General features: G+C 41.9%; 1 protein-coding gene across 10 annotated transcripts in view; it reads left to right on the top strand.

Moving 5' to 3' along the window:
* CHL1 (cell adhesion molecule L1 like) overlaps nt 1-27,205 on the top strand; it is a 305,295-nt gene that overhangs the window by 68,288 nt on the left and 209,802 nt on the right. For all 10 annotated transcript variants that reach the window (XM_077325211.1, XM_077325215.1, XM_077325209.1 and 7 more), the window contains one exon: nt 8,159-8,248. The gene's annotated coding sequence lies outside the window, so the exon portion shown is untranslated. The remainder of the gene's footprint in view (nt 1-8,158; nt 8,249-27,205) is intronic.

Consider the following 27,205-nt stretch of genomic DNA (forward strand, 5'->3'; position numbering starts at 1 on the left):
GGTTTTCATGAAGTCAACTGTTTTATGGTGGATTTTGATATTTTAATTTAATTTAATTTAATTTTAATTTAATTTGATTTCTATACTGCCCTTCCATATGGCTCAGGGTGGTTTACATACAACATCATAGGGGATACATTGAATATTAATTTGTACAACACCAAAAAATTGAACTTGTTGATAGTAAATTATCTTAATTCTTGAACTATTTCATATTCATTATAGACCCAAATTAGCCATGGTAAATATGCCATTGAAGATAACACAATAAGAGCCAAGCTGGATCAAGGCAGTGGTTCGTTTAGTCCAGCATCCTGACTTATGCAGTGACCAACCTGTTCTTCCTGAGGGCCAACAACAAAGCATACAGGCCAAGACTTCTCCCTGAGATTGCTTCCAAGCTTTGGGATTCAGAGGTTTACCACTTCTGAATATGGAGCTTCCATTTTGTTACAGTGGCAGCCACTGATAGACCTCTCCTCCGTGAGTCAATTCCCCTTTTAAGCTGCCTATTCTCTGGAAGCGAATTTCACATTTTAATCACTTCTTGTATACTGAAGTCCTGAAGCTACTGCCCATTAGCTTCATTGGATGCCCTTCAGTTCTAGTATTTTGAGGGGGGGCAAATCTCATTGTTAACTTTTACCACCCCATGCATAATGTTATAAATCTCTATCACCCCCACCCCCCAAGTCATCTCATTTTTAAGTTGAAAAGTCCTACACAGCTAAGGCCTTCCTATGGCAAGATATGTACAATATGTCTATATACACAGAAATTATCATTATTTTGTCCTGTATATGATTTTATATAAAATCTTTATAAAACACACTTCCTAGAGAGCATTTTGACTGAATCAAACTATTGTACTCAATCTGAAAAGGAAATATTTCATAATTTTTTGCCCCTAGGTTCTCCTGAGGAAAAATAGTAAAAAGTCCAAGGAGGTATGGAACTGGCCTCCCATCCCCTTGATAGTTTTTGTTCTGGATCATCACATCTCTATGCTAACAGGGTAGGGGGATAGGGTTCCCCATTCCAGGCTGGGGAACTCTGGAGATTTGGAGGTGAAGACTGGGGAGAATCTCAGTGGAATAAAATGCCCTCCAAAACATTCATTTTCTCCAGGGTAACTGATCTGTATAATTACAGGGGTTGAATTAGAATTGCAGGGAATCCCCACGTTCCACCTGGAGGCTGGCATCCGTACTTGCCTTCCTTTTCTTATTTTTCTACGTATACTCTAGGTCAGTGGTCCCCAACCCGCTGGCCGCGGCCCAGTGTTGGGCCGTGAAGGCCTTGGCGCTGGGCCGCAGCTCCCTCTTCCCATCCCCCCGAAGCGAGAAGCTCGCCATGCAGCGAGCAAATCGGCCGCCGAAGCGGCCGACTAGCTCGCGGCCCGGCGAGCTTCTTGTTTCGGGAGGGGGGGGAAGAGAAGCTTGCCGAGCCGCAAACTAATTGGCCGCTTTGGCGGCCGATTTGCTGGCAGCCCGGAGGGGCTGGGAGAGGGAGCCGCGGCCGCTGGCATGGCGGCGGCGCAAACGCGCATGCCCGGACTGCTGCACACGCACGTTTGCACCCCTGCTGGGAGCAAACGCACGTGCATGGCAATCCGCGCATGTGCGTTTGCGCCACCACCATGCCGGCGGCTGCAGGGCCCCTGGCCACCCTCTCCCGCCACTCCGGAGCAGCGGTCCGCAGCAACCGGAAGGTTGCGGACCACTGCTCTAGGTCATCTGACGCATAAGACTCTATCTCAGTGCCAAAATTAATAAAACCTTCATACTACCAGTTGCTGACTGACACAAATCATTTGAACCGTTGGAAAACTGAAATTGGGAAGAGGCTGTTAAAAATGTGATTGCAAAATGGGGAGCTAAAGGAAATACTGCCAGACTCCAATTAATAAAACAATCTTGGGCTGCCCAGAATATCCTAGGCAAATCTCCCTCTCTGTTTAATTGTCACAAACCTCTGAGACAGTGAACTGTGGATTCTTGGAAAGCAATTCTTCGCTGGTTCCTGACGTAACCAACTGCTACAAAATATAAGCTGTTTCTTCCTTTCCTCCAGACAACAGAACAGCAGGACAATGTTTCAGCCAAGTACTGAAGACAGTGGATGCCGTCAAGGAATTCATTGTTTCAGGAAAGCTGCCCTTTACAGTAACTGGCTAAAAGTAGATGCTGGGGTATGTGTGTGGGGAGGAGGCGGGTGGTGGTCTGTGCAGCTGCAAAAACACTTCAGCCCTACATCAACCGTATGGCTGCCCCTGAAGACAATAGAAGCCTACAGACACGAGAGGGGAAAAATGCCTCTCACCCACAGCGGAAAATAGCAAGTGCATCACAGTGAACTCCCAGCGTCATCTGTTTGAGCTCACTGTGAGACAGACAGTCAATGGATGCCCTTGACTCCATTATGCAGGTAGTCTTCACTGGCAGAGCACAGCATTTTCCTAAGAGAGGGGAAACAGCAGGTCTTTTGTGCTTGCAAGCTGACTGCTTCGGATAACCAGGGAGCACCACTACTGAATTCAAAAGGACAGTACTTTTTGCATGCATTCGATTATGAAAGCAATCGACTGATCTTGGGAAAATTTCAGTGATGCCCCTCAGAGGGATTCACCTTTTACAAGACAACTGTGTTTACTGTAAGGGTGTATTCATTTTACATCAGTGTTTTCCAGACACATACAATATGAATAGCAGGTCTGCAACCTTAAACATGTATGTCTGTTAGAAAGCCATGGTCTAAGTAGAGCTCCAGTATCTGTCTATATCAGTATATAAGGTCAAGTGCTTGTCATTCGCTGTGTTAAAAAGTGGCTGAGGAAAAATATATAGACCACAGTTGCTTTCATTGAGATTCAAAATAGCTTGGTTCCTGGAGAAGAGGTTACATTTTTTTCCTTCTGTTTCCTTTTTTTATGTTTCAGTGGAAATGAAATGTTTAGGGTAGATTTTATATTCCCACTTTCAATGGTCAGTCAACGATAGTCATACTGCATGTATTGAGGAAGATCTAAGGTATCTATTTTAGTTTCTGCTTTTTAAAGAGAATGTGAGTTACCATAATATCTTGTATGAGGTCAAACTTTACCCCCCCCCCCATTCCTTGGAGACCGGATAAGGGACCAACATTTGCTACCTTCAGGATGGCATAGAAAATGTGTGGTGCCAGATGAATGAGGCAAATCTAGGCGGAAAGATCAGATATCACCCAGAGGAGTCTGTGATAGGCAGGGCTACATACCGAGTGGGGAAAACATTTGTTGGAGGTCATTTTTGCCTTTCCTCTTCTCTGGGATGGCTGTCACAATGATTATAAAAAAATTAAACTCCCTCCTGGCTAAACCAGGACTGAGCCTACACAGGGAGAGCACACAGAGTGATTCTGATTGGCTTCCCAATAACAGAGGTATTTTCTCCATTTGACGAAGAGAGAAATCTTCTGCAAAGGCTGACTCTCATATATTTATACTTCACTCAGTTTTGCTTCCCTGGGAAATGTGACCATTGCCAAACAATAGAGTGAACAGAACAGAACAGAACAGAAGTGGTTTCCTATATTTTAGAATAATGAAGGAACAAAAACCACAGTAAAGGAATGCATTGTATCAGATACCAGTTAATGAAGGCACAGTGATAATTGTGGGTGAAGTGCTTGTGTAAAGCCTGGTATGCTGTACCACAGAAACCACAAAAATTACACCCTTAGAGAAAGCTTGTCTGCGGGAATAGACCCTTGGATATTGACAAATAAACGGCATTTAAGATATTAGCCTTCACTGAGACATAGCAATGTGTTCAGCTTGAAGATATCAAAGGTTGAGGGAGGAAGCTACTCCCTGGGGAAATAGCAACTTTATCTAGCCGGAGACCAGATAAAAGATTATTGAGGAGCAGTGAGAAAGAAACTAAGCTACGGTAACTGTATTTCCAATTTATCACTCCCCTCACCCACCAGCAGCAGTGTTGCAATTTATACCTTGCCTTATAAGAAGCTGTTTGTGTGTTCGAGGGAAAAAAATAGCATCCATTGAACATGAAAAATAGTTATCTTTCAAATTAGACTTCTGGGTTTCCTTTTATGTGCAAGATTATGGCACAACTGGGGACTGAACACTCACTTATTTTGTCTAATGAGGCCAGAGGATAGGCAGGTGTTAACAAAATAATATATTTATTTGGACAATTTATAGGCCACCTCTCCAAAATCTGCTCAAGATGGTTAATGAAGAAAAACACACAATTACAAAATTATAACAATACTATTTAAAACAGGGAAGAAAGGGGACAGAACCTTGTACTCAGGAAGTCTCAAGTTCAACCCTTTGTGTCCTCAGTTAAAAGAATCCAGTACATGATGCTCCGATACTTCACACCCTGGGGGAGTCACTAGCAGTCAGACTAAGTAATTCTCATAGACCATTACTCAGACTCAGTATAAAGAAACATTGTATGTCGATGTCGTGTGATGATCTATCAGTAATAAAACTGGCAAAAAAGGGAAGAAGAGTTCATATATAGCAATGAAGCCGCACTGATTGGAGAAACCTCTCCCCCCCAGCAAAAACTACATTTTTAAAAATAGCATTGAATTTTGTTTTAGCAGAGAAGAGAAAATAGAAGTCATAAAATGGTTCTCTGGCTAGGTAATAATAAAAGCAAGAGCTAAAATGTAAAGCATTGTAACATCTTCTGTTCCTGGGTGCAGAGTAGATTCATATAATAGTATAGTTATTATTAGTTATTGGAATAATTGGAATTGATATCATACTTTCAGTCTTATAAGTACTTCCTATAGATTGTCTTCTTTTTATACTTACAATAAAGTGCACCAGCATTGTTATTCTCCTGTTTCAGAAGGAGGGAGGAGTGTCACTTGCCTAAAGCTGCATAGAGGGTTTGTGGCTGCTATGGACTCAATTGTCAGCATTCCCGAGAATCCATTTTTCACTAAAATAGTGCAGATGTGAAATCATTCTTTCCTGTCATTGTAACTGCCCCCTTTCTTGTCCCAGGCACCACAACTCATCTCCAGGCTTTAGAGATCAGTTCCCTTGCAGAAAGTAGAAATGATGCAAGATGGGATCTATGGCATTGTACCCCATTGAAGGCCTTGTCCTCCCCAGGCTTCACCCCCAAAATATTCAGGAGCTGGCAACCCACTAGTGGCCAGGGAGGACCTGGCAACCCTAACTGATTCTGAAATGTATTTATTTTATTTTATTCATAGAATCACAGAGTTGTAAGGGGCCTCCAGGGTCATCTAGTCCAATCCCCTGCACAATTCAGGAACTCACAACTACCTGCCCACCCACTCACAAACTGCTTAAGTTCATAATTGGACTTATAGGCCATTCCCTCTTACAAAGTCTCTGGGCGGCTACCAACAGTCAGAAAATTCCATATATGTGGAAGTTCCACTAAATGTTCATGGTCATCTGCTGTTTATGACATAATTTTGTTTGTTTTGATCAGAACATCTGAACTATTCACCTCTGAAGTATCATTCTAATATGACATATGAAGACCTTGTTCACAGACCCCCGAAAGAAAGACTCAGACTCAAGTTGTGATTAACTGGGGATTATTTATTATTAAATAGTACTTAGCTAAATTGCACTGTATTATCTCTTGCCCCTTAAATGTAGATTTCCCAAAAGGCTGCCCAATAGGTTCACCAGCATGAGCAGTGCCACCCAGACACAAAGCCCAGAAGTACAAAGCAACCAAATATCCCCTTGCTTTTCCTGCATACGAAACTGTACTGAGAGATTCTAAACACCAACATCTTTCCCCTATAGTGGTCTGTATGTGAGTTCAAGTCATGGCACTCAATGCTGAGGGAGTTCCCTTCCCAAGCCCTTGTACTAGCCAGCCCATCATCTGAGCCACTTATCTTTAAATGCCTTGGACTGCTTAGCAGTCTAAATCCTAGATCTAGCACTTTACTTGGTCTGGATGTGGACTGACAGTCAAAGAATGAGATTGTATTCAGATAGGGAGTATTTGACTGAAAACCTAGGTGTGGGCGGGGGGGGGGCAGCAAAGAACATTACCTACATTATCTTCCATGTGTCCCCTTCTGTGGGGCAAGTGGGAAAACTGGAGTCACTGCCACCACCTAAGCCAAGTGAACAGGCAAGAGAGAGTGCAAGCTGGAGGCATCACTGCATTTGCCAGGAAGATGGGCTGGAGGTGGGGATAGTTAGACAGGCAAGCTACATATGAGCAGGGTCACAGGTGGGAGGGAAGAAAGGGAGAGCCAGAGCTAACACTGCATGAAAAGTGACAGTGCTAAAAATGGTTGGGGAGAAGAAGAGGGGAATCTGGAGCCACCCTCCTCCACCTCCTGAGCTGGCCAGCTGTGGCAGTATTTCTGAAGGTGGGCCACTGGCAGGCAGGCTGGCTGGTGAGTGGGTGGTTCACCTGAAAAACACACAAGTCACACAAACACACAATTTACCCTGAGTGTGAGTCTCACTTGTAGAATTACAGTACTTAATAATCCTGCGTACGAGTTATAAACAATTCCAGAGGGCTAGCCTTGCTTGTAGTCTGTTGGAGCAAAATAAAACACCAGTCCATTGGCAGCTGAAAGACGAACAGCACTTATTCCAGCACAAGCGTTCATGACTCAGAGCTCACTTCTACAGATGCCATGAAGAGCAAATTGTTTTCCACATTTTTTTATCCAGAAAATTACTGAAAGGGAGGGAAGAAAGGGAGGAGTTGAGAGCATAGAGAGGCTTGGTATGAACCCTGTCATAAATCACACGTGATGCTTTGTGTGGAGGACTGGAACCAATTAGGTTGTTACACACAATGGAGAGGGAGTGAGGTCAGAAGTTCTATCCTCTCTCACACAGAGAAACAAAAGAGTAATTAAGGAGCATTAAACTACAATTAATTGAGGAAGAAGCAGTCTGAAGGATTAAAAAATTAACTGGTATCGGCAAAGAATTATAGTATGCCACAAAGGGTTAAGAAGAGTCAATTTTAATGTCTAGAAAGTGGTTCCTGTTGAGCTATCAAAAAGCATAGCAAGGAAATCCAAGTCTGTTTCTAAGCCAGCATGACAGGAGGTAAAGAAGGGCAAACAGGCCAAAGCCTACAGCAAAAGATGAATGGACACAAATCTGACATCAAAAATCACAAGACCAAGAAAGCTGTAGGAGAAAACATTAATAAGTGACCTCACAGTAATAGTTTTATTGCAAAGGAACTTCAGGAGCAGACTAGAAATGTACATTTTTGAGCTGCAAATTATTATAACACTGAGAACAATGGAATCCCCAGGACTTAACCAAGATATTGCTTTCTTATTTCACTACAGATGCTAACTGCATTCAGTTCTTATACATGCAAGGAGTAAAGCCTGCTTTAAAAGTGGGTCAGGGGCTGGCCGTAGGCTGAGCTGCCAGCTCTTGCTGTGGGTGGGTGGGAGCCAATGTCAGGTACACCCACCTATTTCACTAAATCCAGGACCAATCAGTGACCACCTCTAATTCAGAAAGTGTGGGGCAAGTGGGGGGAAACTCTACCCTCAGTCAAATTATTTATTTATTTTTTCATTTTGTATTATATTTATATACCGCCCTCCCTGAGGGCTCAGGGCTGTTTTCAAAAAACAGGAAAAGATACAATTAACATATGGTAACAGGTTTGAGAAAACTCTCCAAACTCTGGCTTTTTCCTAAAAAGTGATCATTTTCCTATCATACGGTTGGCAGAGACTATCACACAGGCTTTCAACAGCCTGCACCAAGCAGCCATCAGACCAATTATTGTCCTCATAACTTTTATTGATTGATTGATTTTATACCACCGCTCTTCCAGTGGTCTCGTGGTGGTTCACACAAAATAAAATGATAAAATACAATATAACCCCATAAAAACACCCATTAAAACGGGCTACAAACCAATATTGCCTTGATTCTAAAGTCAAGAACTGCAGTTTCAGTTCCTGAAATGCATTGAAATACCTGTTACTCAGATAGGACAGTGATTGGGCAAACTCATCGATGGGGAAGGCAAAGGAAATGGGGGGAAAAGGGAGATGATTAGCTGTCACTAATCACATACAAAGATGGACAGTCATGTTGTGAGTCTGTTGTCATTTTCTCATTTATTGTTTATATATGTTTCAGCTTGTCTGAAGTTTCTGTGAAGTGAGCAGAATGAATCAGATTTGAGAAGTCATTGAAGACAAGCTTAGAAAAAAGAGGCTGAACTTACTGGTAGGAATATTTCTTCTTTACCTTTTTTTCAATGAACATTGTATAACAACTATGCTTTGTTACTACCCATGTTTTATGTTTGATATTGTTCTTTAAGCTTATGCATGGAAAACTGGTGACTAGACTTGGCTCCAAACTATATATTGCATCTATCACATTGCTATGAGGACAAGCAGGTATTTGAAAACTGCAAGTTCCCCGTGGGAACTCAGTTTAGAAAAACCACGGGAAGGAGACACTCCTGCCTTCCCCTCTGGCCATCTGCATGACTCCTAGGGTTGCCAACTTCCACGTAATGACTGGAGATCATCTGGGATCATATCTGATCTCCAGGCAACAGAAGTCTGGAGAAAACGGCCACTTTGGAAGGTGGACTCTTTGGCACTGAAGTCCTTCCCCTTCCCAAACCCCACCCTCCCAGCATCCTCCAGATATCATGGAGCCGGCAATCCTACTGGAGCCCCAATATTCATTCATCATGAATGAATATTTATTTTTCAGTCCTGGGTTTCCAGTAATACCTAATGTGGGTTCCATCAAAGCATAGACTACATGGAAAATGTTATTTCCTCTGTAAGAGTGGCTGCATGTGTACTGAATTCTCACACATGTACCCTCCCCCAGAGATAAAATAACGTCTCTGGGTCTGTTTGGGGCCAGGCATCAACACAGAGAGAAGGCAAGACCCCCTCCCACACATACACACTGTGTGAACTGGGCCCCTGAAGCACTTCTCAAATGAACTCCTAGCTATGGTAATCAAATGGAAGATAAGAGATTGTTAAACGAACAAACAAACAAACAAACTTTGGAACTGGTTGTATATTTAAAAGAAAACATCTCCTTTGGGGAAGAAAGTATCACATACACACAGCTGCTGAGATCTACCACTGAAACTCCCCTTCATGACAAATTCTCCATGTTCATACCAATTAGACTCACCCAGACATTATATAAAAGCCATTTGCATGACTTGTGCTCACCTCAGTAGAACATATATTAAAATTGGAACAATACAGAGGAGATTACCATCGCCCTACCATTGCCCTTGCATGACTTGCCTGGCTTCACGGGCCCCCAGCAAAACTAAGGCTTATAGAATTTCACTTTCCCCCAAGTCCCCCAAGCCAGCACACACGTTTTTTGGAGGCAGGGCAGGATGAAAATACACTAGATAGCGGGTGAAAGAAACATGACAAATCAGATTGTTGATCCACTTCCTATTCATTATCTATCATTTTTAGAAAAAGTTCCCTCACTCTTTTACATTCCAGTGAAGCTGATGCACTTTATGTCAACTTTCTTTATCTGTAGGCCATTCCATGGTAGATTTTGGAGGATTTCGCACATAAACATTATTCTGTTTTGAATAAGTTTCTTCCCCAAATGTTTATAAAAGTGAGGTGGGATTGATTCTTTGGGGCAGTTTCAGACTGACTATTTGAACTACGTGCAGGTCATTTTGATTGGGTTTTGAATTTGAAATGCGGTGGCATTGTCACAGTTTTTCCAGTGCCTTTTCCCCCCTATTGCAATCTTGTGTCATGTCTTTATATCTGTATATCAGCATATTGCTACAACAATATATTGGTAAACTGTTTCACTTTTTTTTACAAAAGGGAGAAAAGGGCAGGAGAAATAAAGTAGGCTCATTACAGAGTGCTACACATATTTCTGATAGTCACCTACTGTAATTCAGAAAGACAACCAGATAAAAATAATTTAAAAAAAACCCTGAAGGACAAGTGGTTAAAAAACGGATCAAACCTTGATAAAATGGGACACTGCTTGCCTTTTTAGACATCTGAAATGAGGGGGGGGGGGAAAGAGTTACCATCAACAGCAGTTTAAAGAACATGCTTGTCTGCAATGTGAGGGAGAACGGAAATCCTCTTCTCCATCAGGTACCAAAATAGATTAAAAAGACTGTCTGAAAGTGCTCTCTGACATTAGCTCTTTATCCTATTGCACTGATGTGATCATTGGAAAAGTTCTGTTCTATTTGGCCATGCAAGACAAACGCTGGCATTCTTGCTTGCTTAAAGTATGCTTGCACTGGAGTTCATTTTGCATTGGAGAAAGTAATATTTGGGGAAGTTTAAGATCTTCATATATCTAGAGCTGTTACTGTTCTTGCTAGCTTTAGCCAAACACGCTGCCAAATTAATATTTGACAGTATGTTTGATTAAAGCTGAATATTAATTTTGAAACAACAGGACTGTGATTGAAATAAAGTGGATATTTGCTGGGAGCTGACCCAGCTTATAAGAGATCAGCTGCAAATAAGTCAAATAGAACACAGCAAGTGTGAATTAACAATGCTCTGCCCTTGAAATCCGTTTAGCTCTGCCTTGGATGGTAGTGAAAATTAGGATTGCCAGCTTCTATCTAAGTGGTAGCTGGAGATCAGCTAGGATTCCAGCTGATCTCCAGGAAAAGAGATCAGTTCACCAGGAGAAATTGTCTAGTTGGGAAGGTGGACCTCCGTGGCATTATATCTCCTTGAAATCCTTCCCTTCCCCAAACCCTGCCCTGCTCCGGCTCCAACTCCAATATCTCCAGGTATTTCCCAGGTCTCTGCTGCCGACCCTGCTGACAATCTTTTATTTCACGTAAGCACTTAGAAAAGGAACTGTCGACGGATGTAATTTTGTAACCAATTAAAAGCATTTTCAGCTTGCTGAAAATCAGTGAGTAGGTTGACTACCTTGCTGTTTTCCATTTAAAAAACTAGTCTAGAAATCCCATCTGAATGACTGCATATAAAAATACCTTCAAATGAGTGACTCAGACTGTATTCAAGGATGCCTTATCCATTATCCTGTACCTAATACAAATGCCATTTTTATTTGAATTTATTTTTGCCCGTGCAAAAGGAAATTGCGTCCGTGTGCTAAGAAGTGGCTGAAAACGTGAAAGATACTCAGTGGTTACTTTCGTTGTACAGTGTTGCATGCTGCTTGAATCCAGTGCACTCTGTTGTTGTATTATGGCTGAACTCAGTGGGATCAGTGGTGAACCATTTACGATGCACCCCCTTTATTATGCTAGTGGAGAACTTGCTGTGCCAAACTTCGGCCAAATGAAGAGTACTTTGCAATCTCCTTTACTACTTCTTTGGGTGCTTCAATAGATTGTCTATTGTAGAAAGCGTTTGTGCATTTGGGTGTGGGGTGAGGAACCCCTCTGGTAATAGTTACTATGAAGGGGGAAAAAAAACCCTAATGGAAACTTACATTAAGTATAGCATTGGAGAAGATTTGACTGGGAACAAGAGGATTTCAGATTTTTCATAAAATGCCTCGTTTTATGTTAAGAGGCCATTGAATACAAAGCCTTTGTCTGGGTGATGGCATTGCCAAAACAACTATTTAATGAAAGACAAGGCCTGACACAACAAAAGCTATGTATTTGCAATTAATGCCCTTTTCTGCAAAGTTCCCCACAATGGTGTCTGTCTGTGAGTCTGGCACTTCTACCGTCAAAGCCCAAATTACCAGTTCTTGTCATTGTTAAGAAATCTATTTATGAATTTTCTTGCATTCATGAATGCAGGGTATAATTCCAAAGGATGAAACTTAGTAAGGATATGAAACTTTCAGTTAGAGGTGTCAGTGCTCACGTCCTTTCACTTTGATGAGAGCCACGTTGCTAAGTCCTTGAATCTCAGGCTGATTATTTATGCTGTAACTTGCTTTTAAAATGTCATTTATTGGGGGTTCTTTTATCCCACATGGCAACCATTGCTAATGGTGAAGGGCTGAAGCCAAAACTAGTCATCCTTATTTATGTGTCTAAAGTTTTACTCGGGCAGTTTGAACAAACTGCAGGATTCATTATGCAAAAGGTTTGAGCTCCAAGAGAAACATGCTTTCGGCTGGTGGTAGAAAGTACCATCAAGTTAGTCAACTTATGATGACCTCTTAGGGTTATTAAGGCAAAAGATGTTCAAAAGTCATTTGCCATTGCCTGCCCTATGCAGAGACCCTGGAAATCTTTGGTGGTCTCCCATTCAAATAATAATCAAAGCCAACTCAGCTTAGCTTCTGAGATCTCATAAAGTCTGGCTAGTCTGGACTACCCAGGTCAGGCTGGTTATATATTGGAATAGACTCTATCAGTGGGCAGTACACAAAGTCTGTTCTGGTGAGATGTTTCTAGGATGCTCCAACACCTGCCAATTCAGCTCCTACGCTGCACACTGGTCACAAATAGAAAAGCTGAGTTTTGAACATCTGGTTAAGTATTTATTGCCTTTCCTGTGGCTGTTTAGTAGGTTGCTTCACGGTGTTCCTTCCTAGTGGTGCAGTAAAGCCCAATCTGGTTTTACTAGCCTCCTTCCTTACTGTGAAACTCAGCAGGCAATTGTTCCATCAGACAGTTAAGTCAGTCCCTAATCATATAAACTGATAATAAAGAAATGCTGTTGCAGGAGAATTCTACCCTTTTGTGTTTGTCCAGGTAGTCCCTAGTTATGCTAATAACTGCTGATGGGATTACATGCACAATGTTTCTGTGCATGCACAGTTTTGCAGAATTGTACACAAACCTGCTTGACAGGTGTCCACAGCTGTTCAGCACGAACTGAACAGGTGGGGTGATTGGCTCATGTCTGACTGACACATTCCAGTATGGTAAATTCAATTGTTGTGGCATAATTTACAGCTGTCCTGGATTTTGTCCCATGTTCAATTTCCTCCAGCAATCTTTTATCATACAACCCCCCAATCTGTGATGTTTGTGGACCCTTCCTGAGAGAATGTCAAACATGTTGGCAGAGTTTAAATATGCAAGAGACTTAAGCACCAGCTGCTTAAAAGAATACAAGGATTTGGGAGACCCTGATTCAAATCTTTGCTGTGCCATTGAAACTTACTGGGTGATCTTGTGCCATTCACTTACCCTCAGACTAATCTACATTGCACAGTTTTTCTTGTGGGGATAAAGTGAAAGAGGGGAGAACGATGCTGTAGCCTGGTTTGGGTCTCCACTGAAGAGTAAAGAAGAGTATAAATGTCTAAATAATCAGCACATTGATGTTTGGTGTGTGTGTGTATGGTCATATTTTTTAAAAATATATAAATATATAAATTATATATAATTTATAATTCTCTGTGGTGGATGTATATGTAACATCAATGACAATGTCACATCTTCCATATAGTTCCCTGGGTCTTTGTGAAAGAATGGTCTTTGTGAAAGAATGGTTGCTTCAAATAAATAATGTGCAGAAGACAGAAAAAAATAGAGTGGGAGAGCTTTGTTGGTGGCAGGTTGCTCTTACATTCACAATACAAATAACTGCTTTTGGATAGAACTGAAAATTTCCTTGACTGTTTAGTCACAGCTTTATAAAAACAAAATGCTAGTCTGGTTTCTCTTGCAAACAGGATGCTGTTTTGGAAGAACCCATGGTTTGAAGCTTCTTATAATCTTGGGTTGGTTTGTTTGTTATTTTTGAATGAATAACATATGGAATGGGTTTCTCAGACTCCAGATGAGAGAGTGGTTCTAAAGCTGAGAGAAAGCAGTGACAGGGAGCTGATCTAGGTGAGTAGCCATGGTCTGAAGAGCAGAACAAAGTTTGAGTCCAGTGGCACTTTTAAGACCAACAGAGTTTGTGCAAAGTATAATCTTTTGTGTACCTGCACACTTCCTCAGATACAAATCGGGATATCCTTAACACTTAGTGGCTCTTATATATATTTGTGCAGAGCCATGGCAGGTGGAACGGGTCTGGACTTCATGGGCCAATCAGGATGTGCCCAGCTTTGCGCTCCCTGATTGGACTGCCTCCTAGAGCGCCCGCCCCCACAAGGCAGCCACACAGCATTCTGGCAGCCTCGCAGGCAGATGTAGCCTGATTGCCAAGGGGAGTGGACCTGCGACATGCTGGCCCACCTGCTGCTCGTCCCACCCACACCTGTGGCCCACTGACGGTAGTGGACTTGTGCCATGCTGGCCTGGCCACTGCTTGGCCCGGCCAAGCCTGTACTCCTACTTGACTCCCCTGTTTGGCTAGGGATGGGGGGCCATCCCAGCCACCGTGGAGGCTCCTGGTGGCCGCAGGGGGGCTATCCAAGATGCCCTCAGATCCACCACCCTCCAGGATGACTGGCCCCACCGCTGTGTGCATGGCCCGAAGGTTGGCCGGCTGTGGCCGCATCGAGAAGCCCACTTCTAGTGCCCGTTGCATTCCTGGGTGCAATAGGGTTTCTGGCTAGTAACTATATAATCTGGAGCATATCTGTTCAATTGTATTTTTAACGTCCACCCAAAACTTAAAAAAACCTTACAGCAGTTTGCTTTATATTCTCTTATATACATAGTTTGTTTCCCATTCAACCCAATTTATTCAATATCCAGGCCGTTCATTCTGAGATGAGTTTCATGTTGGCTTTATCTCTTCATTCGGTCTCATTTTGCTTGCTTTCTCTGGTCCTCCTCTTTTACATGCAAATTCCCAGCAGTATTTAAACAGTTCCCAACAGCATGGATCTCTTAAATGACCCATGATCCGCCTGACCAAAGCATGAACCATTAGCCCATTCATTCTTATAAAGGGGTTCCTTCATGGAAAGATGCGCTATAAAATCACAGAGGGCATCGTAAAGTGCAAACCCTCATGTCAAGCACTCCTTTCTCAGGGAACAGTTCGTCTGGAATTGAATAAATTGCTGTTTACGCTGAAAAAGGCTTTCAAAAATCTCTCCTCCTTTCTAGAAGCTGATACCCTTGATCCTTTCTGATCTAATTTATTTCCCCCCACCAAATATTTGCTATTAGTGTTTTCGAGCTATGATGGTATTTGTTTGTGCTTTGGAATGCCAAAGATACTTCATGCTGAAGTTGTGAAAAATTTGAGTGAGCTTCGGAAAAGCCGTCCCATTTGGTTACGGAGCGATACAACGGCTCATTAAAAAATTAGCTGATCTTGGGTAAGTAGAGCTTCGGTACACTTCATAAAAATGATAATAACTATAACAATAAATTAATTCATAATGCATGAAGAGGGAAGTGCTCCAGATAGGCAGCACACATAGTCTTCCGTCTCTGATAATGGAACTTTGTGGGAAATACCTCACAAGGACAAATGCCCTTGACTGCTGAAACTTGAGTTCTCTCTCTCTGTCTCTCTCTCTGTCTCTCTCTCTCGACTGGCATGTATCTGTGGTTCCCTCAGATACACAGTACAATCCTAACCAGTTCTATCCCTCAATGACCACTGGAGTCTAAGGGGCTTAGGCTCCAGAGGCTGTAGCTCTGTTCAGAATGGTGCTGCTGGAAGTGAAAAGAGCCTGGATAGAAAAGAATGAATACTTGCAGTTTGCAAAACAAGTTGGAGCTCATTCATTATGTTTATAGGGTATGGTTGCCAGGTCTCCTCTAGCCACTTGTGGGGGATGGGTGGTCCGGTTGCCCGTTCCAGGTTAGGAAACTCCTGGAGATTTGGGGACAGAACCTGGGAAGGATACGGACCTCAGTTGGCTTCAATGCCATAGTGTCTATTTTCCAAAGCAGCTATTTTCTCCAGGGAAACAGATCTCTAAAGCCTGAGATGAGATGTAATTTTGGAAGATTCCCTGGTCTCACTTGGAGGCTGGCATCCCTAACATGGGAGTCCAGGGCTGATTATGCACTTACTTTGTTTTTGCCATTGTGGATCCTGCTGAATTCAGATAGATTTGAACTTAAGTCTTCCTCTATCCTCCCCCCCCCCCCCAATTGGAACAGAAAGTGTTCTGCACTTTTGGCGAAGCTCAGAGCAAGGAGGGGAGCCAAGCACAACAGGAGTCTCTTTCTTTTCTTGAACAAGTGTGGAGGGAGAGGATTGGAGATAGCAGACAAGGGGGAATAAATCCAAGAGGCAAATCTCTGCTGAGAGAAGTTACGACTTCTGGAGCACAGTCTCTTTAAGACAAGCCTTGAAACCAGGAACCAGGAAGTCTTTGAACTGATGCCCTGGCCAATCAGGGAAGTTAATTCACAAAAAGCAGAAATCTGCAAGTTTACTGATGGCGATTTTTTCAAATATCAATGGTTATATCCACTTCTGGGGGAAAGGTAGCGTCACTCTGGATCAATCATTCACGTTGCAGAGGGAAAATGCCCTTAATCAAAATGGAAATCAAATTCAGTGTAGATGGGAGGGATTTATTCAAACTGGGAGTGGGTCAAAAGCCCTTTGCAGACTACACCCAGGTGTTAAAATACCTGTATTTATAATCTACCTCTGCCTCTGAATTGTGAAAGTCATGCTGTTACTTGCCATCTACATTGTATCTGGATACAAAACCAAGAGGCAAGAAAGGATTTGTGTATGAGAGAAAGTATTGTTTTCATATTTGTTTTATTATGTAATGTAGGATCATATGATGTTTTTTAACCTCTTTTGACTTCCCCTGTACTTTGAAAGAGTTAGGTTAAAGAATTAGATTCATGACCATTTTTTGTAGTGCCAGAGCTCAAGGCCAGAACACAAAAAGCCTCCTTTTGTATGCTTTTACACAGGTGTCTTCTGAAATGTGCATTTACAAAGGTAGGTCTTGCTAAAGATAGTATAAATGTTTCCTGTACTCCTGGTGTTTATTTAAGCTTTCCTAGTATGTTGTCTACTGGACTCCGAAAGAGAATCTTCCAATAACATGATTGAGACAAACTCAGGCAATTATAACAGGTTTCCTGTATGGGTTAATTTATAAAACACGATGGATATAATTTCATCTTTTAAACCAATTAAACAATCAAAAATGTTTCTAGATTTTCACACTTGTCTTTCCTAATACTCTGCCTTTATCAGAATAGCACATTAAACCTGTGCGAACAGAACAAGATAAAACGACTGGACAAAGACAAAGGATCCCTTTATCTGAAACCTGATACATAACCATATCATTGGTTTAATTTCCATTGTGAAAGTGGGGGCTATGTCATGGGCTAATCAAAAGATGCAGCAGAAACGATTCTTGCTCGCTGGCTATTGCTATAATATTGGATAAGTCAAACACCAGGGCATCTGTGTAAATATTTCTGAGATATACTGTCCACTCACACCTTCTGACAAATGGCAGCAGCCTGGTAGGGTTAACAAACCTTTCCATCTTAGTTACAGGGAAAAGTTGATTTCAAGGTATAGTGGTTGGCCTGTCATTACACCATTTGTCCCAGGTGGTAGACTGCTGGGGGACATTTGATTGACCACCATTAGAAATAGGGCATTAGGACTTCATGAGCTAGTTTCTGCCAAACGTGTATTCTGATAGTATCAGAGGGTAGCCATGTTGGTCTGTAGAGGAACAGCTAGATGGCATATCTATAAAGGGGTCTGTGACTTTTGGAAGTTTATACCTCCAAAATCTTCTGGTCTCCAAATTCTGCTGATGAGATTGCGGTGCTTTTTGTTGCTTCAGCAGCTTTTTGATGCATACCACAGACTCCTCCTCCCCCATACTGTTCTTGGTGGTAACCCATCTCCCAGAAGCAGCATTTGGGACTGCAGCAGGAGTAGAGAGACGAGAAAGACACCATCTGCTGTCAGCAGTAAATTTCAACAAGTCCCAGCAAACAGTTCTTTTGATATGTTAGCAGGTTGTACGATCACTTGTGGCTGGATAGTAGATAAGGGTAGAGGCAGGTAGTTTTTAGGACGGTTGAAAATAGATTGGGTTTCCATTTCCTTGGATGAGTAAATTCCCTGTGTCCTGATCTCATGTTCAGTCAAACAGATTGTTGGAACAGTGCACACACCCAAAATGGCACTGTCGGAGGACAAAGTAGGAGGAGTACACACCAGGAGAAGGAACCCTCCTTTCAAATGACTTTCAATTTGCTGGAAAATAATCATAGTTTGTCTCAGTCTAGACTAACAGTGTTTATGCAGGAGGCTGAAATGGTCTTGTATGCCTTGACCTCAATAACCCAATCTTGTCAAATCTGAGAAGCTAAGCAGGGTCAGCCTTTGAGAGACCTCCAAGGAATACCAGTCATATTGCAAAAACAGGCAATGGTAAAACACCTTTGAATGTCTCTTGCCTTGAAAACCCTATGGAGTTGCCATAAGTCAGCTGTGACTTGGCATCTTCCATCACCATTACCGAGAAATGAATATGCAGTAGAGAAGAGAAATATGCAATGGAAGGTGTATGAATGAGATTTGAGATGGAAGATATATATCATTTTATTTTTTTTAATCTGTTGGAAATACAATTTGTTATGCATATGATTGTACTGAGCTGAGCCTTTGAAATTACCCTTGTGAATATCACTTTTTTCATTGCGTCTTTCATTCAGCAGGGTCTAGTCAAATGTGCAGCCTATTTGTGCCCCAAGCAAAGGGTCAGCTCAGTAGCTGGTCCTCCATAGGGACCAGGAACAGATGGTGTCAAGACCTCCCACTACCCCCTTCAATAGCTTCCCAGTGGTTCTCACAATTTATCTTGGTGAACAATGCTCCCCAGAAGGCACAGCACCTCCCAGAAAGCACTCAATGGATTAGCAAAGCAAATGCAGAACTGGACTCTGCTCAGGGTTGTACATGAATAACATGATCTGCAAAAAACAAAAACAAACAAAAAACCAACAACCCCAAAACAACCCCCCCCCCCACACACACAGCAACATTAGACTTGCTGGTGCTCCCACTCCCATGGATCCTGTCTTCACAATGAATTAGGCACTGGTCACACCTGTAGAGGTATTTTGCCAAGCTGGAAAGCGAAAGTGTTACACAGGATCGTAAAGAGGGAAGCTCTATCTATTTGGTTTTTGTGTGCTAATCATAAAAAAACAATTGTGTTAGGCAATAATGAGACATGTATTTTAACATGGCTGTTAGATTTATGTGTTTGTTTTGCATATTTACCAAGGTCTTTGTGAGAACACTCTCAACAGAAATGTAGCTCTCCTAGTCTAGATATTACAAGATAATTCAGTATTCACTTAGCAATTGTTTTTTGAAAAACAAAAAGCAAAAAACACGCATAGAAGATGAAGATATGGAGTAGATATAAACCCCAAATACAAAACAATAGACATGAATGAAAAAGCACAACTAAAGGCAACAATAGATATCCCCATAGCTAATAGCATCAGTCAGAGGTTATATTTTGTACATCTGTGTGCAATTCAAAAATACAAGGGCATTTTATGGGGACATTGGCTGATTAACATTCCATGGGACTAGATCTTGGACAAAGCTTGAGATGACAACTAGTGGGCTAATTTATGTTCTTGCAAGGTAGACGCTGCTCATGGATAGTGTTCTGTGTCTATCCAATTCTGTTGCTCCTCCAGTGTGACTCTTTAAATAATGCTCCTGGAAACACAAAACTTTGCCACTTTATCCTGTCAAAAACTCAGGGTTTTTAACTCCGGTGTGGCAGTCTGGAATTCAGTCTGTGAACCTTTCCCATCTCTGCATCTCCCTACCAGGAACTGCTACAAACATTGCCTTTCTGCTTGTCATGTGGATTTTAAAGGAGGTGGGGGCAAGTAGCCCTCCCAGAGTTATGCTTAGCTCTTGCTCAGCTTTGGCACAAGAAAAGTATAACTCGAGTGGAACTTTTGGCAGAAAGGTACTTTGCACTCTAAATCCTGTTCTGCAATTTAACTGATGCAGACTCTGTATACAGATTTATCTATTTATTTTTGTCTTCAGGCAACAGAAAGGATCTTCCTATTGTCATACTACAGAACTAAAGTAATATAGTAGTAGCAGGGTTGGCTGCAGGTTTTGGGAGGCCCTGGGCAAATTATGCCTGTTTTTCCACCCTTATACCTGCTTGTTTCCCCACCTACCTGTGCATCCTTCTCCCACCATGTATGCTCAGTTGTATTTACCATCTGTTCATCTTTCCCCCGACATCTCTGGAAGAGCAGCTTCCATTCCCACCAAGAGTTCCATGACAGTGTACCACCAACATGCCCTTCTTCAGTGATGCTGGGCAGTTGGGAGGACAGGTACAGACAGGTGGCAGGGGAGGGGTGTGTGTATGTATCTCTGGGTCTGCAGCAGTGGGCCCTAAGATATTTCCTGTGTCCAGGCAGCTGCCTTCCCTCAGGGTATACTGATGCTGGCCCCAAATCATTTGATAGTGAGTTATTGCTGCACTATCTTTAAAGAGCCCCGTGGTGCGGAGCGCTACGGACTGAAAGCAGTAAGGGCACTATGGGAGGAGTTAGGGCGCGCGGCAAGGTGAGCCGCGCGGCGAGGCTGCTCCGCCGGCCGGGAGAAGGCTCGAGAGAGCCTTGGGTGGGGGGTGGGCCTGCTCTCAGGCCATCTAGGGCCCATTTCATTACAAAGTGAAATGGGCTTTAGATCTAGTAAACAATAATTTGGAATTGTCTGTACAGGTTGATCAAGATGTGAATTATTGGTTTAATGGAGTGATATGATGATTTATTTATTATTTATTGTATGGCATGTGTGTCCTGTAGCCAAGAGATCCTAAGACTGCACAGCTGCCAGGTAAGAGCTGTTCAGAGGTGGTTTGTCATTGCCTGCTCCTGCATAAAGACCTTAGTATTCCTTGGAGATCACCTTTCCAAGTGCTAGCCAGGGCTGACTTTTCTAGCCAAAACCAATATTCAACAATGTCATCACTCTGAACATATGAAGTATTAATAATAAAGATAATGCTTTTGAATTACGTGCCGGGAGCACTTCCAGGATAAGGAAGAAAGTCATCATTGTTAGGGAACATGAAGAAGAAGAAGAAGAAGAGTTGGTTCTTATATGCCGCTTTTCCCTACCCAAAGGAGGCTCAAAGCGGCTTACAGACACCTTCCATTTCTTCTCCCCACAACAGACACCCTGTGGGGTGGGTGAGGCTGAGAGAGCCCTGATATCACTGCCCGGTCAGAACAGTTTTATCAGTGCCGTGATGAGCCCAAGGTCACCCAGCTGGTTGCATGTGGGGGAGCGCAGAATCGAACCCGGCATGCCAGATTAGAAGTCCGCACTCCTAACCACTACACCAAACATGACTTCCAGACCATCTTGAGCTTCTTTTCTACCATTTTATAAACCATTTACAGCCCAGGGCCCAGTTAATTCTTTTGTTTCCTTTCATGAAATAGGAAGTCAATCAGTATAAGCTATCTGTTAAATGTCAAAGCTTGTGCACATATATGGTCAGGTCTGAGATCTAGAAAACTAGAAGTAGTGTTGGTTTTTATATCCTCTGTTCACCATCTGAAGGAGTCACTAAACTTGTTTAAAATTGCTTTCCCTTCTTCTCCCCACAACAGATACCCTGTGTGGTAGGTGGGGCAGAGAAAGCTTTGAGAGAACTGTCCTGTGAGAACAGCTCTAACAGCCCACGATCACCAACTGGCTGCATGTGGAGGAACAGGGAATCAAACCCGGCTCTCCAGATTCGAGGCTGCCACTCTTAAACACTACACCAAGCAGATTCTGTAGCTCTATTAAGGTTTAACTTTCAATTCTAGATATTAAAACTGAGATTTCAAACCCCTGATGCAGTACACTCTGAGGAAACTGGCAATTTTCACCATCTCATATGAAGACTGTCCTGTTGGCTGATTGTACTAGCTCTTTTCATGAACAATGGAATCTCTTTAGTTTGTAGCTGCACAAAACCAGTGAGGTCTTGCGATAAGTTGATTACAGTACCAGCTACAGATATTTGTCTTCGTAAACCCTCTGAAAATCTCCTTCTCCTCAGATGAGCGTAATCTACTAAAAGATAAACACCTTAGCAGTTTGGGATCCATGCTCAAGCAAGTAACAAAGGAACCATTCACATATTTTTTTTTCTGCTGATACAAACATCTATCCCTTCCACCCCAAGCTGGGATCACAAAGTAATTGCAAACCTACCCTCAGCTGGCTTTCACCACTATCGACCATGGCTGCATTGGAATGGATAACCTTGAGATAAAAGACCTTTCCTTGCCTCACCAGACTCCATAGCTATCAGGCCTTCAGTACACCATGTAAAATCAATTTCCACATGACATTTCTTTAGATACAATCATTCTCTTTATTAATTATTATTAATATTAATGGCAGCAATTGTCCTGATGGATGTTCTTGTTATCAGTGTCCGTAAGTGCATTGTTTGTCTTCTAGCTCCTTCTCATGCCAATTTCATGCTATTGCTATAGAGATACACAGCCCTAATACTAAAAAAAAAATAATAAAGCAAACGGAATGGATAAATGTGCCAAATTTCATTATGCATGATGAATAAAACCCACAAGAGGATAGCTATGAAATATTGTAAGAAACCTCAACAGCCACAAAAGAGAAATGAGACAGAATCCCATCAAAGGCTTGCACGTTATTTTCACTAAATTGAAAGCTGAAATCCTATTTTGAGGCTGAAATAAGTATGTCTGCAGACAACTCAGTGAGAATGTTAAAAAAAATAGGTGACTCAAAAAAAAAAAAAAGCAGTGAGAATATGCAACACAGCAATACAAATCACCAGAGAGAAACAGAATTCAATGCAGGAAGCAAATTACATGCCCTCAGTGGAATGACATTTGCCCCAAGGAAATAGAAAGTGGGCTGTGTTAATGGGGGGAAAGAGTCCAAAGAATAGTATTCCATGTCTGAACTGCTGCAAAATTAAAAAAAATAATCAATGTTTAGATGACAAAGACTACTTCTTGAATCTAATCAGTCTTCCCAGAATAATAAAAGCTGGATTTTAAATCTCTCTCTCTCATCACACACACACACACAAACACACACACAAACCAGTATATAATTAGTCCACTGAACAGGCAGAGTTCTGGAAAAACATACAGGAAACACCATAAATGAAAGCCCTCCATGGTGTTACAACAGCCTACAAGGCCTGTCATGTATAAAATGAAAGTTCATTTAGTGCTGCTAGAGAGCAAGCAGCAGAAATAGGACAAAAGCATAACCGGCAGGGTGCACAGTGCTATTGCTTTTAGGTGTTGTGAAAAGAAAATGAAGTTTTCAGGAGCCAGTGGCTAGATTGCTGCACTAGGTGACTGAGGGTCTACTGGCAGCCTGCTGCTGGGATGGTGGGATCATCAGTAAATCCCTTCTCTTATATAGCACCATAGCTTCTTCAGATGGTTTGCACAGCTGAACACTTTGTGATGGTTCACTACCTTTAGAGGCTCACTGGCAACCTTCTTTGCTATCACTCGCCACTGGGCTCATCATGCATCTCTTGGCAAATGAAACGTCATATCAGAATCCTCAGTGATGCACTCTAAGAGGCAAGGATGCATTTTATCTCCCCATCTCTTCAATCTATATGCAGAACATATCATAATGAGAGCTGGATTAGATTTAGATGAAGGTGGAATGGAAATTGGTAGAAGGAACATTTACAACTTGAGGGATGACACCGCGTGGATGGCAGAAAATAGGGAGGACTTGAAATGACTACTGATGAAGGCTGAAGTAGAAAGTGCCAAGGCAGGCTTACATCTGATTATGAAGAAGGCAAAAGTAATGACTAATGGGGAATTACACAACTTTAAGGCTGAGGATGAAGAAACTGAAATTGTTAAAAAGCTTTGTATTTCTTGGTTCCATCATCAAGCAAAAGTGAGAATGTCCCCAAGAAATCAGGAGATTGACACTGGGAAGAACAACCTTGAAGGAACTGGGAAAAAATTATTAGGTGTAAAGTCATTTTGCTGGCAATCAAAATAATTAATACCTGTAGTGCTCCCAGTTTTGTGCATGGGTGTGAAAGTTGGACAATGAAGAAAAGGCTGGCTAAGAAAATAAATGGGCTGCCAGGAGGAAAGTTGATTCCTTTGAAATATAGTGTTGGAGACGAGTTTTATGAATACTGTGGACCACCAAAAAGACAAATAAGTGATTTCTTGACCAAATCTAGAGTAGGGATGTTTGGGACCACCTTTCTGGAAGGCGAGGAAAGCATCAGGCAGAGTTTGAAAGCTGCATCTGTGTCTCAGCATTGCAGACCATGGCTGGCTGGTGATTAGAGCCAATTATTTGGGTAATAGGTGAGGCCAGAGCATGGGTGTTTGGTTATGCCTTGTCATGACATCAGGAAAGCAGCAGTCAGAATCCAAAAGCTGCAGCTCTGTCTCAGCAAGCTTTTGCAAATCATGGGTGGCTGGTAATTTTGAGATGGTGGTGGTGGTGGCGGTAGTATTGACTACATGGGTGGCCATGGGCTGTTTGTTTGCTTGGGTGCATTATAAATCTCTTGCACAGCTGGTTAAATCTTCTCACATGTGGAGAGGAAAATCAGAGTAAGCAGAAAGATGTGCCTACGGGGGCCGGGAATCCCTGTAAGATGGTGAGGCAGAAGGTATGGTGGTGGGCGAAGAGTTAGGTTTATAAGCCAATTGAGATATGGACATTTATTTATTATATTTAATATTATTTATTTATTTATTATATTTATATACCACCCTCCCCGAGGGCTCAGTCTCATTCCCATCCCAAGGAACGATGGTGTACAGATCAGACATTTTTGCCCTCCTCTTCAGACTTGATATTGTACTATGTCAGATTGATTATGAATACAGCTGCCTAACTTGAATAATGTCTTAGGGAAGGCAGTTTTGATCCAGCCTTCTTGACTGAGATCAAAGTGGACAAGGGTGAAGTGATGATTCTCACTCTACTCAGTCCTTCATCAACCATCAATAGGAAGATGGTGAGGAGTGGAAATTCTCGTACAAGATTCTTTCTTCTTTGAAGAGCTTCCTGTGTCATCCATTGCCAGCAGTTAATGTGTAGGCTTGACAAGGGGTGCCAGGGAGAAGGTGACAGTTCTGTTGGTTTACCGTCTGCCTGGTTTACCAGCTGAGGCAGTGGTGGATTTCTTTTCCCCAAATTGAACAGTCTTGACCTCCTGCTTAGATGCAGTGGTAGAATGACTAAGTGAGAGTTGGTTGATGCTAAATTAATCTAAGACCAAGATTATGCAGCTGAAAAAGCCTGACCACTGTGGTGGCCACTTCTACCACTTGATGGTCATGCTACAATTGCTTCAGTCAGGAATTTGGGAGTATGTCTCAATTATTTGCTGTCCATAGACAAACATGTCCTTGATGATATAGACTGTTTTACCACCTACTCTGGACCCACCAACTAGCTTCCTGTCAGTCTTGAGAGGAACTTTCCATGGTAATTAACTTAACAGTCACCTTGAGGCTTGACTATTGTAATGTGCTCTATATAAGGCTACCCTTGAAGATGCTTCAAATGCTATAGAACACAGCTGTCAGGTGTCATGCATTCCTGCTTGAATCCTGTGGCCAACAGACATCCTCATGTTTTCCTAATGAGAGGGTACATGGGTTAGTGACATGCAGCAAATGCTTTTGTCAGGTGGATGATGCCCATTTTTAAGATCCTTTCAGGCACCACCAATAGTCTCTCATGCCATGTTTCAACAGAGGGGCTGGCACAACAGTCTCCATTTCTATATAACCACAAACAAGTAAAAACTGAACTGAAAATCCAACTGAGTTCTATGCAGAAGCAATATAGATATCTAGGTCCAGATCTATATAGAAACAAATAGCAATAATTAAAACCAAAGTTGCTATTGTTACATGTGTATCAAGATGAAAAAAGACTAAGAATGTGGCTGCTTTGGAAAATTCATTGTGGATAATAATGTGATATTTCATTAAAACAATTTTAATTAGAAAGGTCCAGAGAATGCTTGAAATGCATTAACATTTACATAAGCAAATTGGCCTGTCTCGATAACATGCATCTTTGGGGACTCAGGGACTTGGTTAATGAATTTAAGCACTTATAATTCCCTTTAAAAGTCTTGGGGCTAACTCTTTGAATTGTTGCTCAAGCAACATTAGTGGGGGGAAAGGATACAGTAAGTTATTAAGGGGGATTCCACGGTGATAATATATGGTTGTTTATTCCTATGTTTCCTTTTAGTCTTGTGAGCCTGGATGCGGGGACTTGGATATAATTATTTATTTACAGCACTTATTGCACTAAGCAACAACAACAACAACAACAACAACAACCTTTATTTGGATAACAAACCGTTACCAAATGTAAAATAGGACAAATCAGAATACAATCAATTAGTTCTTAAGTTCTCACAGCTTAATTACCATTTGTAGAAATTTAGCCACTTTACCAATTGTATCTGGATCCTGATTAGAGAGAAGGAACTGTACCTTGCAATTATCAAAATAACCGATACATTTAATTAGGAGTACATCTAGAGCTTTAGCCTGAATAGCTTCGGGTATTGCACCAGGCATTGTTGTAACAATAGACGACAGTGATGATGATGAAGATGGTAATGACCACTTTAACACAAGGTCTTAAGTGTATAGAAGCTGAATGAAATTCTTGGAATCTTAACTGTAAAAGGTGACAAAGATTGTTACTGCAGATTATAAATGAATGTAATGGAAAAAAAGATGCGGGGCTTAATCAGAACTGACGGCCATTGCTGGGACTTAGAATTGGTGGAGAAGGGAACTGACACATCTTTAATATATTTCAGTGTAATCTCTAGCTGATATTTCTTGTGGCTAGTTACAGTCACTCTGTGATTAGGGGTAGTGTACCCCCGGGTTGTTGAGTGGAAAGAACAGCAGCCATGTTTTTTAGCTCATGCATATTTTTATTTCATGTATATCCTTCCATCAAAGAATTCAACAGGGTGTACCTGGATCCAAGTAGTTTCCCATCCATGCACTTATCAGGCCAATACCTGATTAACATTAACAAACTAATATATCATGTGCTAACAGACTAACCCCTAGGATTGGTCATTGTTGAGGGATGAGATATGGCCTAAACAAAAAGAAACGAGATTTAAAGAAATGAATGGGACTAAGCAAGAGTAGCAATGAGATATTGCCTAAATTGTTCCATTGCACAAGAGTCATTATAGTAAACAGCATTGCAATAGTTCATGGCTGGAACGATTGGGAAATACAAGCTTTCAGGCTGAAGTAAGTGAACTGAGAGTTCT

The sequence above is a fragment of the Paroedura picta genome, chromosome 3 (genome assembly GCF_049243985.1).
Source record: "Paroedura picta isolate Pp20150507F chromosome 3, Ppicta_v3.0, whole genome shotgun sequence".
Classification (NCBI taxonomy): domain Eukaryota; kingdom Metazoa; phylum Chordata; class Lepidosauria; order Squamata; family Gekkonidae; genus Paroedura; species Paroedura picta.